General features: G+C 41.1%; 1 protein-coding gene across 1 annotated transcript in view; it reads left to right on the forward strand.

The window, feature by feature from the left end:
• The window catches only part of LOC126355609 (5-hydroxytryptamine receptor 1-like), a 569,460-nt gene that overhangs the window by 132,786 nt on the left and 418,455 nt on the right, over positions 1-18,219 (forward strand). The window lies entirely within an intron of this gene.

Raw genomic sequence — 18,219 nt, forward strand, 5'->3', positions numbered from 1 at the left:
GGCAGCTACGAGTAACAGATCATCCTTCAGTGTGGAAGAATATAATTAGGACCAATTGCTGCCTCTCACTTTGTTCCTATAGTGAATTACTTTTTATAGGTATAATGAGTAATAATTGATATTTTCCGTGTCACAGAATATAGAGAGGAGTAAGTGCTCTCTCGCACTTGTCTCCCGTTGTGATTAAATTATTTGATTGTGAATTGACGGAATGAGTTGCAAAGCGCTGGTCTTTGGTAGTCTGAAGATAGAATTCAGAAGCCGGGAGTTGCGAGAAAAGACCAACATGTACGAGATGTGATCAAAAAATACGGAGAATAATTTTACCATAAAACGTAGTAACCTTACATGGACTACGATTTCATCTCCTTCAAAGTACCGTTGTTGGCTAAGAAAGCACTTATCCATGACTGGAAGCATTTCTGAAAGGCTTCTCTCAAAGGACGTTCATCTGCTCTGTCATCGCCCTCTCAGTCTTAGAAATAGGAACGCAACGCTCTGGTTTAAGCACGACTTTAACTTCTGGGAAGAAACAGAAGTCGCATGGTGCTCAATTTGTTAAGTGAGGAGGATATGGACAGGCAGGAAAACTGTTTCCAACCAAAACCGCACGAATCAAAAGCGAGATGTCGAATGACGCGTTATGATGAAGAAAGATGCCATTTGCCCATTTTATTGGTATCTTTCTTCGTACATCGCTCTCTTTCAAAATTCGGCGTTTGCAGTCGTGCCATTTGGAAAGAACTTTAGACCCACTATGCGCTCAGTATCGAAAAATACAATCAGCATAACTTTGGTATTCCATTTTGACTGACGTGCCACTTTAGGGCGAGATGATTCACAAATTTTCTGATGGGAACTCTGAATTTTTGTCTCAGGGCAATACCCATAGGCTCAAGTTACATCTCAATTTAAAATTTTAAAAAAGGAACTCCGTATCTGAATCAAGACACTCCCTCAACTCTGTGCAAATTGACACATTATTTTCCTTCTGTCCATCATTCAAAAGTTGGAAACAAATTTGGCACTCACTCGTCTCATTTGCAAACATTCGGTTAAAATACTTTGCACGGATCAGTACGAGGTGGTCAGCTCTTCAGTAAACTTTCAAGTAGTTATTAGCCTATTTTAACGAACAATTTTTGCCACTTTTTGCACGTTTACTTTTGCTTTAGAGGTTAATGGACTTGCAGAACTTTGCTCGTCTTGTACCAACTCATTTAGCCTTTCGAAATGGTTTAAATGGCTCTGAGCACTATGGGACTTAATATCTGAGGTCATCAGTCCCCTAAAACTTAGAACTACTTAAACCTAACTAACCTAAGGACATCACATACATCCATACCCGAGGCAGGATTCGAACCTGCGTCCGTAGCGGTCTCGCGTTCCAGGCTGAAGCGCCTAGAACCGCTCGGTCACTCCGGGCGGCATTTCGGCTTTCAAATCGCTCATACAACTTGTAATGAATCTTCAGAGATAGAACAATTTCCACATCTCACTTGTCACTTTTGCAGTTTTTGCAACCTGAAACAGAACTTGATTCACTGTAGCGTGTCTGGCCGTTGACTAACACGTCAGAATGTGGTCCTATTTGACGCTACCTATCAGGCAGTCGGTCAAATTACACCAAATGAATTGAGTCTGAGCAGCTGCTGCTAAAAACATTCATTCGTCGCATTTTTTGATCCCGCATGGTTTATTGGTATGTTATTGGTACATATATAAAGCTACTGCAAGAAATCTCTCCTAATTAAGGTTGAACTATAGGGAAATAAATTCTTCTTAACTTGAACCCTTAAATGTATCCAAACTAATTCACTTCCAATGAAGGAAACAAACTGCGTTCCAAGATCACCGTTGTAACATCCTGGGAGACTTTCTCACTCTCACTCCTTTAAAGGTAACTTGCTAGAGTCCATATTATCGTCAAAGTCGTGATTGCGTCAAACAGGCAAGCTAGTGATAGAATATGTGCATGGACACGACGTCACTTCGCAAATAATGTAGCTGAAAATGACAACGCTACTATTGATGGAGTGCAGAATTATTTCCAACAACAGCATCTGCTAATTAGAGCGACACAAGAATAGGAAATCGCTGATAAACTCAACGCATTTTATGCATAACTCTCATGCGTGTAAGAGAGTAGCTTAGTGCAGGAATGTAAGAAGACTCAGCCAAGAGGTAGAAGGGCTTTTCTAATTAATTTAACTGAGTGATTTCCTAACAGTTCGGGCTCATTTAACAAATCCAAGAACTGTGTATCTTTCTTCCAGCTAATCTTGCTTCCATCAATATACATGTGAATTGGATCTCGCTTTTGGAAAAATTCTCCAGTATTTATCTAATGTCCATTAAACAATAGTAATCATTACAAGAAAGTAAAATTTTAACTTTTTCCAAACCCAGGGGGACCTTTTTATTTCATGATTATAGCATCCATCATTTCTAGAAAAGTAACTACAGATGTTCGTTTAACTATATGCATTATACTTTCGGCAATGGAGAACATTTCTCCTAGAATAAAAGTTCTTTTAGTTTTTTAGACTGAAGAACTTTATTTTAAAGAATTAGTTAGGAAGATGGATTATTTATTTAATTTTGATGAACACACAGGTTGTTGTGTTCAGAGTGACATCAGAATAATTTACAGGGAAAAAGCTTCAGACAGAAAAAAGTATATAAACAAAAGTATCCGGACATCCCCAAAACCATACGTTTTACATGTTAGGTGCGTTGTGCTGCCACGTTCTGCAAGGTACTCCATATCAGCTACCTCAGTAGTCATTAGACATCGTGAGAGAGCAGAGTGGGGCGCACCACGGAACTCGCGTACTTCGAACGTGATCAGGCGATTGGGTGTCACTTGTGTCATAAGTCTGTACGCGAGATTTCCACGCTCCTAAATATCCCTAGGTCCACTGTTTCCGATGTGATAGTGAAGTGGACACGTGAAGGGACACGCACAGTACAAAAGCGTAAATCCCTGACTGACAGAGACCACCGACAGTTGATGAGGGTGGTAATGTGTAATAGGCAGACATCTACCCAGAGCATCACACCGGAATTTCAAAGTGCATCAGGATCCACTGCAAGTACTATGGCAGTTGGGCGGGAGGTGAGAGAACTTGGATTTCATGGTCGAGCGACTGCTCATAAGCCACACATCACGCAAGTAAATCCCAAACGATGCCCCGCTTGGTTTTACGAGCTAAACATTGAACGACCGAACGGTGGAAAATCGTTGTGTGGAGTGACGAATCACGGTACACAGTGAGGCGATCCGATGGTGGGGTATGGGTGTGGTGAATGCCCGGTGAACATCATCTGCCAACGTGTGTAGTGCCAACGGTAACATTCTTAGGTGGTGGTGTCATGGTGTGGTCGTGCTTTTCATGGAGGGGGCTTGCACCCCTTGTTGTTTTGCGTGGCAATATCACAGCAAAAGCCTACACTGATATTTTACGCACCTTCTTGCTTACCACTGTTGAAGAGCAATTCGGGGATGGCGATTGCACCTATCAACACGATCGAGCATGTGTTCATAATGCACGGCATGGCGGAGTGATTACTCGACAATGACATCCCTGTAATGGACTGACTTGCACAGAATCCTGACCTGAATCCTAAAAAACACCTTTGGGATGTTTTGGAACGCCGACTTCGAGCCAGGCATCACCGACCGACCTAGATTCCAGTCCTCAGCGCAGAATGGGAAAGATGGAAAGCGCCACGAACTTGTAAGTCATTTTCAGAAAGGTGTCCGGATACTTACGTTCAGACAGTGAAGCTCAGACGGTGAGAGTATTGTCTGCGAAAGGCATTGTCACTTGTTCGAGTCCCACTACGGTTTAACCTTCAGGCAGGTTTTTCAATAATTTTACACCACCTGCATTTGATCTGGAAGACGCTATGTTTCTTGGTTAATCAATGAACGCTTTTGTCCAAATAGCAGGTAGTTTTCAGAAAGCGGCTCCAAGTTACTTATGACAACTGGTTTTGTTGCCTTCTGAAAGAAAGTCCAAATTTATTGTTTAGTCCCCATCTTACCTCAGGGAATAAACTAATTATTCGAAGTGCTGGAGAAAACAATATGCTCTTCAAAAATTAAGCCCAAGGATCCTGGTACTGCACATGCTTTGGTCTCGGATGTAGAAATATTTTATTCCGGTTCCCAGGAGTAGCGCTCTGGTCATGCTTACGATTTTAAATTAAAATTCCTGTTAAAGTAATTGAGCACGAAAATGTAGAGTTAGGAATTACACGTGATGTCAACTTGCAAGAGAAATACCCTTCCACTAATGGCTATAATAGAATAAAAATAATTTTAAAATACCCAGTTGTGCTTTTTATACTACACGCCAAGTTCGTTTATCTGCAAGACTCTTCATTTGTGCACAGTAGATTGATGTTTGAGGGTTAACAAATCTAAACATTACAGAAACACAAGTCGCTGGAGAAACAATAGCATGCAAAAGGCGGCTACGACCGGCAGATTGAGATGGAACATCCTGGAAATGGTTACAAGAAACTTTGAAAACAGGCGTCGTCCTGCACTCAAGCCGTCTTGTAACGTTAGTAGCCGAATTGGAAATTGTTGTGACAGGCAAGAGGACGTGTTTTGACAGTTGTGGAGGACGAACTGGGCTGTTCTAACTTTGCGGTGTCGTCGATAGGCTGCGGCACTCTTTGAGGTGCGGTGATTGGCAGTTCTGTGAGTATGAGAAACCTAGAACACAGAGCCCAGCTAGCCCGAGTCTCAGTTCGCATGGTGCGAAAAATCCAGCACTTTGCGTGGACTTGGAAGGGTGTCCACCATGGTTGACTTCACTCAATACAGAAAATATCAAATAAGGGTGAAGCTAATAAAAACTATACCCAAGCAGTGACGGAGAAGCCAGTTACATGGCTAAAAAGACAAAATTTAGACGTATGCGTGGGTGAAGGTGCACGCTCACTACAAAGTGTAGTTTTTAATTGTTTACTGTTAAATATTTTCTGTGTAAAACGACATCTAAAAAATTAGTATCTCAATAAGCCCTTAAACGATTCTTACAAACATAGTATCTGTGGATAGCTCCCAGTGAGAGCTATCGAATTGTTATATTATTTTTTATGAATATTACATATTTTAATTTACAGCTCTAAATTCACATTCTTAGCTTAATATCCTGAATTATCTAGTAAACAAGATACGAAGTATTGAAAGTGACAGTAAACAGATATTAGTAGGGATTTATCAAGTCTAAATGGCTTTAATAGTACACTTGTATTGATAGCATGACGATGCAAACTGGCGTCTGCATCGAAAAAGTCATTATTTTTTAATAAATAATGTAAGTTTTTTTAAAAAAGGAAAATCAGTATTATAAAACTGATGAATTTTGCCTCTAAACTGATATAATATTAAAATTGATGTAATACATGTATATAGCGTTAAATTTGGCTATAAATTTATGTTTCGGGAGGTCATAAGTGTGCGAGTTTGACTCGCGTCAGTACGAGGATATGAATAGTAGCAGCTATTTTCGCGTATTTCTGAAATCTGCAAGGTAGTATGTATATGAGAAGTAGTAAATCGCTTCGTTAATGTGTCGGAAATATTTCTAAGTATTTCCTTGTGAACTGATGATTTTCGCGTGTTTCGATAGTGAATACTCTGAAACATTTTCATTGGGTTTTCGCCTGTTTTGATAGTGAATAACCTGAAACGTTTTCATGGTGTGTGGTCTAAAGATTTTACATCAAGCGAACTGGTTGCATTAGAGACATTTGATATTCCCATGTGTTGATACAGAATACTTTTATATGTTTTCGATGTGTGATCTACACGTATTGTTGGAATTTGGCCAGTTCGTGATTGCTGAACTTTAGACTCGTGGTAAAGGAAATTTAATTATTTTTCGTGGGTGTTCAGAAGTTAATTTACACTCTTCCACAGAGTAATCAATATAGTGTTGAACGAGTGTTAATTGTGGAAAATGATCTGTTATTATCTTGAAAAAACTCAGCTTGTTAAGAAATTTCAAAACACTGTAAGTGGCGACCATTACTTCATCAAAAATTCCCTCCTGCACATTTTGAACTTGTTGAATTTATTCAGCGTAATGTAACAGATGGGTTAGTTGGCCCATGGACAGTATTTTAACCGAGTCCTTAAAAATCCAACCATGCATTAAGCAGACCTCATAATCAGTGTTTTTTCTTGCTTTCGAAATTTTACATGCATGTTCATGTTGATGATCTCATGAGTCAGTAACTTGTGTAAGCTACAGTGTTTAGTTTCTCCATAATCCATACATTAAAATTAATTTAACCATACCCTTGATAGGCTGGTTGCGTCCAAGTCATCAACAGGACATTCTACATTACACAACAACAATCGTAACGTCGCAAGGTTCACAGAAGCCATAAAATATTTATTATTTGAAACAATATATCGATGGTAGACAATGAAAACGTCGTAAATCTATTTCTTTAAATTTTACAGGAGAAACAACTACAGTTTCTTAAGAATAGTACAATCTGATACAAAAAAGTTGCTAGATGTGTAACTATATAGTAGAAGCATATTCATTGACAGATTATAAAAATCCATGCTCTTTTAATTCTTTATTTGATAATGTGTTACTCTTTATTGGAATTATGAGGTTTTCAAAGACAGATGATGTTACTCGGTTTTCATTGCCTACCATCGATATGTTAACAAATGCTGCTGAATTATTGCTCAAAAGCGGAGCTTCAGTGCATTGGTTATAACACCGCTAGGCTTAGTAGTATACACCCATGAGAAGGAGGAAATGTGAACATGCAACATCGTTATCGGTATAGGCCTACCTGCACTGGAATAGGCCATAAGTCAACATCACAATGAACACTTTAGCGAAATCTTTGCCACGAGTTGTTGCACATATTTAACGAATATACGACAGCACGACAGCACATTAACTTATATTTTCGTAATTATATTTTTGTATGTACTGTATGTGTAGATATACATCCTTCAAGCAATGAAGCATTTTGCCAAACAGTACTTGATGGCAAATGATATCCGCTGTGAACCTCCTTGTCCTAATTGTATTTTACATGATATTGTTTCTTCAGCGACTCATCCTTTTGTAGGACCTTTAACTATTAAACATTCCGTTGTACATCAATGTAGCATTTTACAATTGAATATCCTTCACGGATGCGAGAACAGTAAAATCTCCATACTTAAAAACCATTTTATTCACTTGTAACCGCTAAAGCTGGAGAACCTATGTTGTTCGTTTTAACGGAAAAAAAAACAAGGAAAATTTTGAGTATTCTACTGACGATATTGCTGCATGGAGGTTCTGCCCTGTAACGTCATGTAAAGTACACATAACTTCTTCAGACTTAAAAAATTACGTTCATTAGAAAGTTAATATTAATGCTTTTGGCGTTAGAAATCGCTAATAAAATGTTTGCGTTTGTAATTATTATAGTTCCTATTTTTCTTCGTTAAAGTGTGCGACTGATGTGTATATACTATATAAGACAATAAGAAAGCCACGCACCACGAATTAAGTATCCGAATAGGATGAAAACTGGTTGATGTGATGTACATGTGCAGAGAAACAAATGATTACAATTTCAGACAAATTGCATGATATATTCAACAGAAGGAGTTTCAGAAACCGAGCAAGACTATAAAACGTCTTCGGTCTGGAATTTTATTAACTGGCGTGGGATTACATTCAGTGATGAGTCCCGATTCAGATGGTTCAAATGGCTCTGAGCACTATGGGACTTAACTGCTGAGGTCATCAGTCCTCTAGAACGCAGAACTACTTAAACCTGACTAACCTAAGGACATCACACACATACGTACCCGAGGCAGGATTCGAACCTGTGACCGGATCGGTCGCGCGGTTCCCGACTGTAGCGCCTAGAACCGCTCGGCCACTCTGGCCGGCTGAGTCCCGATTCAAACTGAGCCCCTATGACCGGAAAAACCGTATCTGGAGACGCTCCGGACTGTGGTGGGATGACAACCTGGCTGTCGCCTTCATATGGCTCGACAACAAGGAGAGATGGCCTCGCGTGGCGATCCAGGGTATCCAGACAATACAGCGGTGTGTTAACGACATTCTATGCTCCATTTTGTTGCCCTTGATGGCAAGCCTAGAAGGCTTAAGTTTCAGTAAGATAACGCCCGCCCAAACACGACTGTTTTCATGTTTGCCAAACCCTACTTTGGCGAGTAAGGTCGCCGGATTTCTCTGCAGTTGGGAACGTCTGGAGTATTGTGGGAGCATGGCCATCCGACCATCTGGGGACTCTGATTATCCGACTGCCCGATTGACAGAAATTGTTACGACCTCCCTCAAAAGGACATCCAGCAAATTTATCATCAATGCCATGCCGAACAATATCAAGGTGGACCAACGCTTTATTGTCTTGCTCTGAAATTCGTTCTCTAGAAAAAATCATCCAATTTATCTAAAATTGCAAATATTTGTTTGTGTCTATATGAAGATCACATCTACTGATTTCCGTCCCATACGGATAATTCCTTCATGGTGAGTCGAATCATTTTTTTTTTTTTGCCATGTTTAAGTGCAAGCTGTATAGTTAGTAGTCTGCACATTTTTTGTGAATAAAACCAGGCATAACCTTCTAATTCTTAGTGTATATCAATCTACGCTCTGGATACTACAAACGTTCAAGCCATTCATAGCAATTTGCAGTTTGTTTATGAACGGTATATTATGTGGTAAATTGTGGTATGTGAGTATGGCTTCAGCTGCCACGCGCTGCAGTCATGTGCCTGTGTGAATTGCGTTTGTGTGTGAGTGTGTATGTCTGTCGTCTATTTTCGACAAAGGCCCTCGTTGGGCGAATGATTCTATTGTGACAGCCTTTTTGTTGTGCGTATCTGCGACTCAGCATCTCCGCTATAGCTGAGGATTTTTTTAAAGTCCATCCTGGATTTTCCATTGTTTGACCTGTATCATCGTCTCTCTCTAGGAGATAATTCGTCATCTTCCACATACTTCAGTCGCTTGTGACGTAAATCTATGTATGAGACAAAAACACGTCGATATAAGTAGCTCTACGTCACTGAAATCCACACTATGAGCATCAAAGTATCTTAACTTCAACGAGGCAGAGTGGTGAGAGTGGCTAGTAATGAAGAAAAAGTTCGGAATACTGAAAGTTAGAGTGCCTACTGCATTTGCATGAAATATGATTCCTGGCAAGACATCACCTGCTAAGGATATTTAATTCAGTTCGACAGGATGTGGCAAGGCGTTACCAGCTGAGAGTATTTACCACTTAACTCAGTTTGACACAAAATGAAATTCGGGTGTTGTGTGCTGTCCTTAGGTTAGTTAGGTTTAAGTAGTTCTAAGTTCTAGGTGACTGATGACCATAGATGTTAAGTCCCATAGCGCTCAGAGCCATTTGAACCAACCAAAATGAAATTCCTTCTCATTTTCACAGAGGATTGCTGTTTCAACAACGGACCTTATCGCTGACATCATATTAACTTGAATTTTAGTGAGATGAAAGGATACATCCTTGCATTACGCCCGTTTTAACCAAGCAAATGTCTGGTGGTTATATTCTCTTCACTGTTCTTTAATATACTGTACATTTTCCAGGTTTTCCTATACGGTATATTTTTCTGGCCAATTGAAACATCATTGACCAATTTAAACTGTCCGACGCTGTACTAGGCCCACAATTCCTGTGATTCATTTTTCTGAAGCTATGTTTCGAGCATGAAGAATAATGTCAGAGGTGTCCGTTTCCTGCCTTTAACTCTCCTCAAGCCAAAATATTCACATCTAAAAGAAGATAGTGTCCAACTAATATAGGTACATGACGGATCTTGCTAGTCCGCCCCTAAAGCGGAATACAATTAAAATCGCAGAGTAAGAACTCGGCTGTCCGGTAGGGTGTGTTTACAGAACGGCTCCTCCCCCCCCCCCCACCCACCCCTTCCGCCGCCTCATCACACCCCCCACCCTCATTATTACGTTACCATCGGTCAACACTTGCGTTTCTTGAGTATATGAGATCAGTCGGTAGTCCATGGAGTTCAGTGATTATTTCGACCGTTTCGACGAGACATTAATTTTCTGGCTGAAATAAATTTTGGTGCTACTCCAAGATCCCTCCTAAAGAGTAACCGCTCACGTTAACCGAAATAATAATCAGAGAAGCAAGATCAAATAGCTTCGAATAGATCCTATCTTCAGGGTAAAACAGAAATACTTTCACTGTGAAATTGCTCCAGACCTGGAACGAGTAGTGACAGCAACACGTGATCCATTATTTGGACCGACCACGTGAATGAATTTACGAACACAAGATTCCTGAGAGAAACAGCATTTACTATTAATGAGCTTTAGAACGCTGGCTGTAATGATAGAAACACACAGAAATATCTTGAATATGGGAGAAATGAGGGAACGATTTGGGGAGAGAGTTTAACTGCGTAATGCAACTTGATTTTCTAGGGATACGGTGACCTCAGTGCTGCGTGGATCCGGCACCGAAAGCGGGGTTCATCTTTCTCGGAGACGATAGTATGACACATCTTTTTTCGTTCAGTGGCCATTTAGGAGTGACTTCTTGCTAGACTATTAAACGTTTTGCTTTTCTTCGGTGGCTAGCTTCAGAGAACCCCCTCCGATGGCTACACTCCACTCTATTTTGACAAACAAATCGAACTTTTAGTGCTCAGACAATAAAGGATATAAGACATGTTGGTTGATTGGTTGTTTGGGGAAGGAGACCAGACAGCGTGGTCATCGGTCCCATCAGATTAGGGAAGGATGGGGAAGGAAGTCGGCCGTGCCCTTTCAGAGGAACCATCCCGGCATTTGCCTGGAGCGATTTAGGGAAATCACGGAAAACGTAAATCAGAATGGCCGCACGCGGGATTGAACCGTCGTACACCCGAATGCGAGTCCAGTGTCTAACCACTGCGCCACCTCGCTCGGTTTAAGACATGTTCTTTCTCGACTCTAGTGTTTCAGATATACACCGAAGAAGCAATGGTGAAAATAAAAGAAAGGAGTGGTATTTTAAATTCAGGATGAAAGGATGTCAGTTATGAGATCGCTGATGACATTGCTGTACAGAATGAAAGTGAGGAAGACACACACAATGAATTGAGAGTGAAACGAAGAAAGACTCTTATAATGAGGATTAACAGAAATGAGATTAGTGAGAAACTTACAAAATTCTGGACAATGAAGTAGTCGAAGAGAGTGAAATATGCTACCTCGGAATCGAGGTAACAAATGACGGACGAAGCAAGGAGGACATAAAAATTAGACTCCCATCGGAAAAGAGGGCATCCCTGAGAGAGAAAAGCCATCTAGTATAACAGAACTTCATTTGAAGGAGGAGTTTCTGAGTTTAAACATGCGTGGGGATCACTGTGTGGAAGTGAATCATGGACTATCAGAAAAGAGAAACTCAGCGTTTGAAATGTAGGGCTATAGTAGGATGATGAAAATTAGTTCTCAGTTCGGTCCCAAAAGCCACTGTGCGAAATTGCTCTGACGTGCAACCAAGGGCCTTGGATGCCAAATGTGAGCCATGTTGTTCCTTTATTATCTTAGTCATCCACGTTACTGAATTTCTTTAAACTATACCCATAAATTACACACACCACAAAGGGTTTGTATCACCTCGGTTCCGAGTGTTCCGGAACCTGCACAGAAAATTGGAATAGATATCAACATACACATCATTTCGGACATTTGTATTGCTCATGAAAACCACACATTGCATGTGATACCACCACACAGCGTGACCTTCAGAGGTATTGATCCAGATTTCTGTACACGCCGGTACCTCTAATACCCAGTAGCATGTCCTTTTAGATTGACGCATACCTCTATTCGTCGTGGAATACTATCCACAGGTTCATAAACGCACTGTTGGTCCAGATTGTCCCACCTTCAACGACGATTCTGCATAGTTCCCTTAGAGTGGTTGGTGGGTCACGTCGTCCATAAACAGCCCAGGCATGCTCGATAGGGTTCATGTCTGGAGAACATGCTGGCCACTCTAGTTGAGAGATGTCGTTATCCTGAAGGAAGTCATTCATCAGATGTGTACGATGGGGGCGCGAATTGTCATCCATGAAGACGAATGCTTCGCCAATATTCTGCCGATATTGCACTATCGGTCGGAGGATGGCATTCACGTATCTTACGCCTTACATTACCACCAGCGGCTCACGTCGGCCCCACATAATGCCACCCCAAAACATCAGGGAAACTCCATCTTGCTGTACTCACTGGACAGTGTTTCTAAGTCGTTCAGCCTGACCGGGTTGCCTCCAAACACGTCTCCGGCGATTGTCTGGATGAGACATATGCGACACTCATCGGTGAAGAGAACGTGATGCCAATTCTGAGCTGCCCATTAGGCATGTTGTTGGGCCCATCTGCACCGCGTTGCTTGGTGTCGTGGTTGCAAAGAAGGACTTCGCCATGGAAGTCAGGAGTGAAGTTGCGCATCATGCAGCCTATTCCGCACAGTTTGAGTCGTAACACGAAATGCTGTGGCTGCACGAAAAGCATTATTCAAGATGGTGGCATTGCTGTCAGGGTTCTTCCGAGCCCTAATCCTTAGATAGCGGTCATCCACTGCAGAAGTAGCCCTTGTGCGGCCTGATCGAGGCATTTCATCGACAGCTCCTGTCTTTCTGTATCTCCTCCATGTGCGAAAAACATCGCTTTGGTCCACTCAGAGACTCATGGACACTTCCCTTTTTGAGAGCCCTTCCTGGCACAAAGTAACAATGCTGACGTCCTCAAACCAGGGTAACTACACGAGCCGTGTAACTCCTTTCTGGTGGAATGACTGGAACTGATCGGCTGTCAGACCCCCTCCGTGTAATAAGCGCTTCTCATGCATCGTTGTTTACATCTTTCGGCGGATTTAGTGACATCTCTGAACAGACAAAGGGACTGTGTCGGTGATACAATAACCACAGTCAACGTCTATCTTCAAGAGTTCAGGGAACCGGGGTGATGCAAAACTTCTTTTAATTGTGTGTATATGGCCTCGTTAGTGCACATTCTGGTGTGTTACAAAGGGTGAAAATGATTGGAGAACTAGAAATTGATAAACTAACCGAACAACACTCCCCGTGGCCATTGGCCATTCGGTTCGGAAGGCTTTCGTATGACGTATGGGACGGCCGGCCATTACACAATGTTTGCGCTCGCCTGGCTTGCCAGTGCACACAGATGCACCACTCGCCTGCTGCTACGATATCAGCAGATTGCAGTCCATTAGGCAGCGAGGCCAGTAGCCGGTGTTTTAGCTGGCTGTCCGTTTGTTTGTTGCGCATCATCAGTCGAGTGAGCAATCTGCACCGACTTTCTTCCTCTTGGCCACATTTCAATGAATACGTCGTTCGCTAAACTGTTTGCCGGTCGTTGAAGACAGAGAAAATCTTTGTTTACTGGACGTACGCTACGAAGAGTCACTCATCTAAATATACGGTTGATGAATTTAGACAACCGGGAATACTAACTTTTCTGGAAACAGTGTTGAGAAACGTAACTTTTTCCATTGGGGAATAGGCTAAACGAAAAATACACTTGTCATCTTCGTTTGGCCATCAGTATCGTAAAAAGACCACATTTGCTGGCACTTCGCAACAGCCCACACGACCCTTGTAATGAAGGTATTAATTGAGATTATAGAGAAACATGTCTGTAACAGAGAGATTTCTAAATCAGAAGACCTTACGCACACTAACAATTGTGGATGATCCATAACTGAGAAAAACCACTCAATTCATTATATTTCACTTGGCATTATAATTGAGGGGGACAGAAGCTAAGAGCTACAATTGACATTCCTCAGAAAAATTAGATAAATGTCACTACAGCATGATAAAGCATCTAAAATTGTTGTGGCCAAGGGATACAAGTGAAATGCCACACACTGTCCCATGGTGAACAAGAAGAGAAGTAGTTGTAGGACATCAAGACTTCACGAAACAGCTAGCATCAAAGAGATACATGTGCACTTGTATGTGAGTTTCTCACATATGGTCCGAAAAAACTAGACAAAGAGGCCAAACTCCCACTAACGTCATTTTGTCATATCTGTGCAACCAGTCTCTAAAGACCGAGCTTACTAATTACAAAAGCTACCTTCCATTTATCCCGCCCATCCATCATGGATTCTTCATCTGCTGCCAGATGAAGAACGACAACCAAGAACAACTAGGACTGATATGTTTGATGCATTTGAATCAGATGATGAGAAACACTTTCTGCTAGCATATTATGAATCTAGGGTTTCTTATTTTGTAGCACTATTTTATATACTGTATCTACAAAATGCATCATGATCGTATAAGTTTACACTGACTTCTTACGTTTTATATTTTCTTGACAACCTTTTTATAATATATGAGAAGAGGAAAGTGATGCACCTCGAAATATTTCCGGTAATGGGATGTTGTATTAAACAGTATTAATTCTTATTTCGTTTTTAATGTTTTTTTCGTTATTACTGTAAGCACAAAAGGTATGCTTTTAATCTAGGATTACATAATTTTTACACCTGTTTTACGGTAACTGAATTGTTAATAACCTATAATAAAGCGTTATATAGAAAACATAAATCACATTCTTCTTAATTCAAAGTATTATCGAGGCAAATATAGACTTTTACGATTTGTGATATAAAACTGATCATTTACGTAAACCTTTTATTCCAACATGAAATTCGAAATAGCTACAAATTATATGTATCTCTATATATTCACAAAATATTTGAAATTTCATGTTGCAGTCCCAAGACAATTCTGAATCCTTGTGAACTTAAACTTCAGTTTTCTCAAAACTCCATGAAGTATAGTGATACCCCCCTTTTCTTCTGATCTCTAAAATTACTAGCGGAAGCATACACGGATGAAACTATACGACAATAAAAGCAAAAATGTTCCAGTAATAATTGGACTGGCAATGGTACGTCTATGATACATACGTTGTAACGAGTCGCCACTGACTTTGGTATGAGATATGTCTAGTTAGTAGAAATTTATTTGACTAGTTGACTTTTTCCTTACGTCCCCATTTAATAATGCTCAAATTTCACCCATGCACTGCCTTAACAAGAAATACAATACTGCAGTTCAGGAATACTGCAAAGAGTGTCGCTGTCCCCATCATACAAGTAACACATTCCCCAATCATGCGAATGAGTGAAGTTTGAGACTCGTTAAATGGGGATTTAATCCAAATTTAATATTTCAGATACATTTCTGCAGCATAAGGCTATATTTCTTACAAAAGCCAATGGTGGCTAATGACCATGACGTCGCGGTTATATGACCCGTTTTCGGACCTATATTTACTGGAATGTTTCCCCTCGATTATCGTACAGTTTCAACTGCGACAGTGTTCGCTGCTAATTACCATATGCTGGGTTGTCGTAACTAAAGTTCAGCTATTTATGAAGGTTCAGAGTATACTGTAATTATCATATAGCGCTGAAATTTGGTGGATGTGCTAATGAGTTAATGCGAAACCCATTTCCGATGAAAATAATAGTTCCAATTTTGGCCACCACGTACATATCTGGCCCTGCAAACATCTCGTCGCCGTCTCCAGTGCTCGTATTGAACAAACTCTATAAGCGGCAGTTAGTAACAATAGGAACTAAGCCTTTCTCATTTGTCTGACCATTTCTGTGTAAGTTCTTTTCCTGATACATTACATATGAAAACATTCCTATACGTCTTTATTGCCTTCACAGCGCTAGATTTTCACCTGGTGGCCAAAATTGGAACTAATTTATTTCCAGCGTAAATCGGTTTCGAATAAATGCGTTCCAATATCTACCCCGTTTCGCTATCATACGATAATTACAGTCTACATTGGACTCTGTCAATAACTGTACTTTCATGATACCCACATCATCTTTCTAACAGTACGATATTTAAACAGTACGCTAGCTTGTCAGTATGTGACAGTGCACTGAAATCGAATACATATACAAGAGTACAAGAGTTATTGCGAGCATATACAGATCTGTGACAGAACAGTATAGTTCCCATAACGCAGAATTACCTGTGGGTGGTCGCCCGGCACAGAAAGTTTAATTACTCTCGTGGCGGACAGGTGATAAGGCCTCATACTCTCAGAGATGGTGCTGCACCTCCTTCGGTTACCGTAACATAGAGTTACGTACAGGTGGTCGCCCGGCAAAGAGACTTTTCATGACTCTCCTAGCGGACGGGTAATGAGAGATGGGCTTCGCCCCATTCGTTAGTGATATATTAAAAAGAACTCGAGCTTTAAGAATGATAACTAGCAGTTGTTGAACTAGAAAATACAATTATTCGTTACTAGTTCATTTTGGGTCTTTGACAGTTTCTCTTAAGCACTATCGAATAAAACATCCAAAGGGGCGTCCTTTTTTTCACGTTAACTGATACAACAATAATCGCTGTTCATTACTTTCAGTATGATCAAAAATACTGGTGTAAGCGGTACACAGTAAAAAACACAGTAAAAATTGTCTTCAGTGAGACTAAGTTCTAATTTGACGAGTTGAATTGTAATACGTAAGCTCTCAATTACCTGCAAAGAAGGAAAAGTCACGACCATCCTCATGAACAAACTGAAAAGCTGCGGTTTAACGAGTGGGGATGAAAGATGTTTTAGAGCAGTATCACTTATAGATAAAGGGATTCCAACTAGAAGCTCATTTTATAATGATGATTGTATCCTACTAATGTCAGAGAATTGAGGAGCTCTAACGGCGTGTGTTATGCGTTTTTACACCATTGCAGTTCGCCTTCATAGTTGAGTGGTTAGCGTGACAAAATGCCGAGCGAGGGGCTCAGAATCCATTCCTAGCCGGATATTTTTCTCCGCTCTACAAGTGGGTGTTGCGGTGTCTTCATCACTTTATCCTCGTCTACACGAAAGTCGTCGAAGTGGCATCAACTAAGGAGACTTGCAGCAGGCGCCCGGTCTACTCGAGGAAAGGCCCTAGTCGCAAGCACGCAATTCGCGATGTTGCATGTCATACCTAAAAAGCACAGGGATTGCAATATCGTAGCTATAAGCCGACATCGCACAAGTGACATTCAGTTAAAACGTCTTACCTGCACGAGAATATACATAATGGATGTACGAGTGCAGACTAAGATAGGTGGTTTACGACGGATGGTAGTTTGGCTGTGAAGCGCGCTCGGAGAGCCTAATGGTACAGCGGCCGTTAAATGGAAAATAGGGTTCGAGCCCTCGACTGGCTCAAATTTTCATAGTGGTCATTCCACTACAAAGTTGATAGTTTTCCATATTCGCAACTGCGAATACATAACATATATTACATTTTTACGTTAGTAAGGAAAGATATCGGTTGCCTGCAAAATCTATTATGCTATTTCCTCATACAATTAACGTTATGAGTATTTAAATCGAAGAAGTTTAAGTATCATCTTTCTCCAACACAACCGAGTCTCTAGAAACAAATCGTTTTTTTTTTGTTTTTTGTTTGCATATTCCTTTCTTTCATTCATTGGGAACATGTGGCTGGCTCTGAGCACTATGGGACTCAACATCTTAGGTCATAAGTCCCCTAGAACTTAGAACTAATTATACCTAACTAACCTAATGACATCACACACACCCATGCCCGAGGCAGGATTCGAACCTGCAACCGTAGCAGCCCCGCGGTTCCGGACTGCAGCGCCAGAACCGCACGGCCACCGCGGCCGGGTGGGAACATGTTAGACAGGCCAGCAACAAAGGCTCCAGAAATGAAAAGACTAGGTATATGGGCAAACAGTTCTTATAATAGAATGAAATTTTCACTCTACAGCGGAGTGTGCGCTGATATGAAACTTCCTGGCGGATTAAAACTGTGCGCCAATGCAGAGTGAAAATTTCATTCTAGAAACATCCCCCAGGCTGTGGCTAAGCCATGTCTCCGCAATATCCTTTCTTCAAGGAGTGCTGGTTCTGCAAGGTTCGCAGGAGAGCTTCTGTGAAATTTCGAAGGTAGGAGACGAGGTACTGGCGGAATTAAATCTATGAGGACGGGGCGTGAGTCGGGCTTGGGTAGCTCAGTCAGTAGAGCAATTGCCCGCGAAAGGCAAAGGTCCCGAGTTCGAGTCTCGATCCGGCACACAGTTTTAATCTACCAGGAAGTTTCGGTTCTTGTAATTATTACCTGCATGGTGATCAC

Source organism: Schistocerca gregaria, chromosome 3, assembly GCF_023897955.1.
Source record: "Schistocerca gregaria isolate iqSchGreg1 chromosome 3, iqSchGreg1.2, whole genome shotgun sequence".
Classification (NCBI taxonomy): domain Eukaryota; kingdom Metazoa; phylum Arthropoda; class Insecta; order Orthoptera; family Acrididae; genus Schistocerca; species Schistocerca gregaria.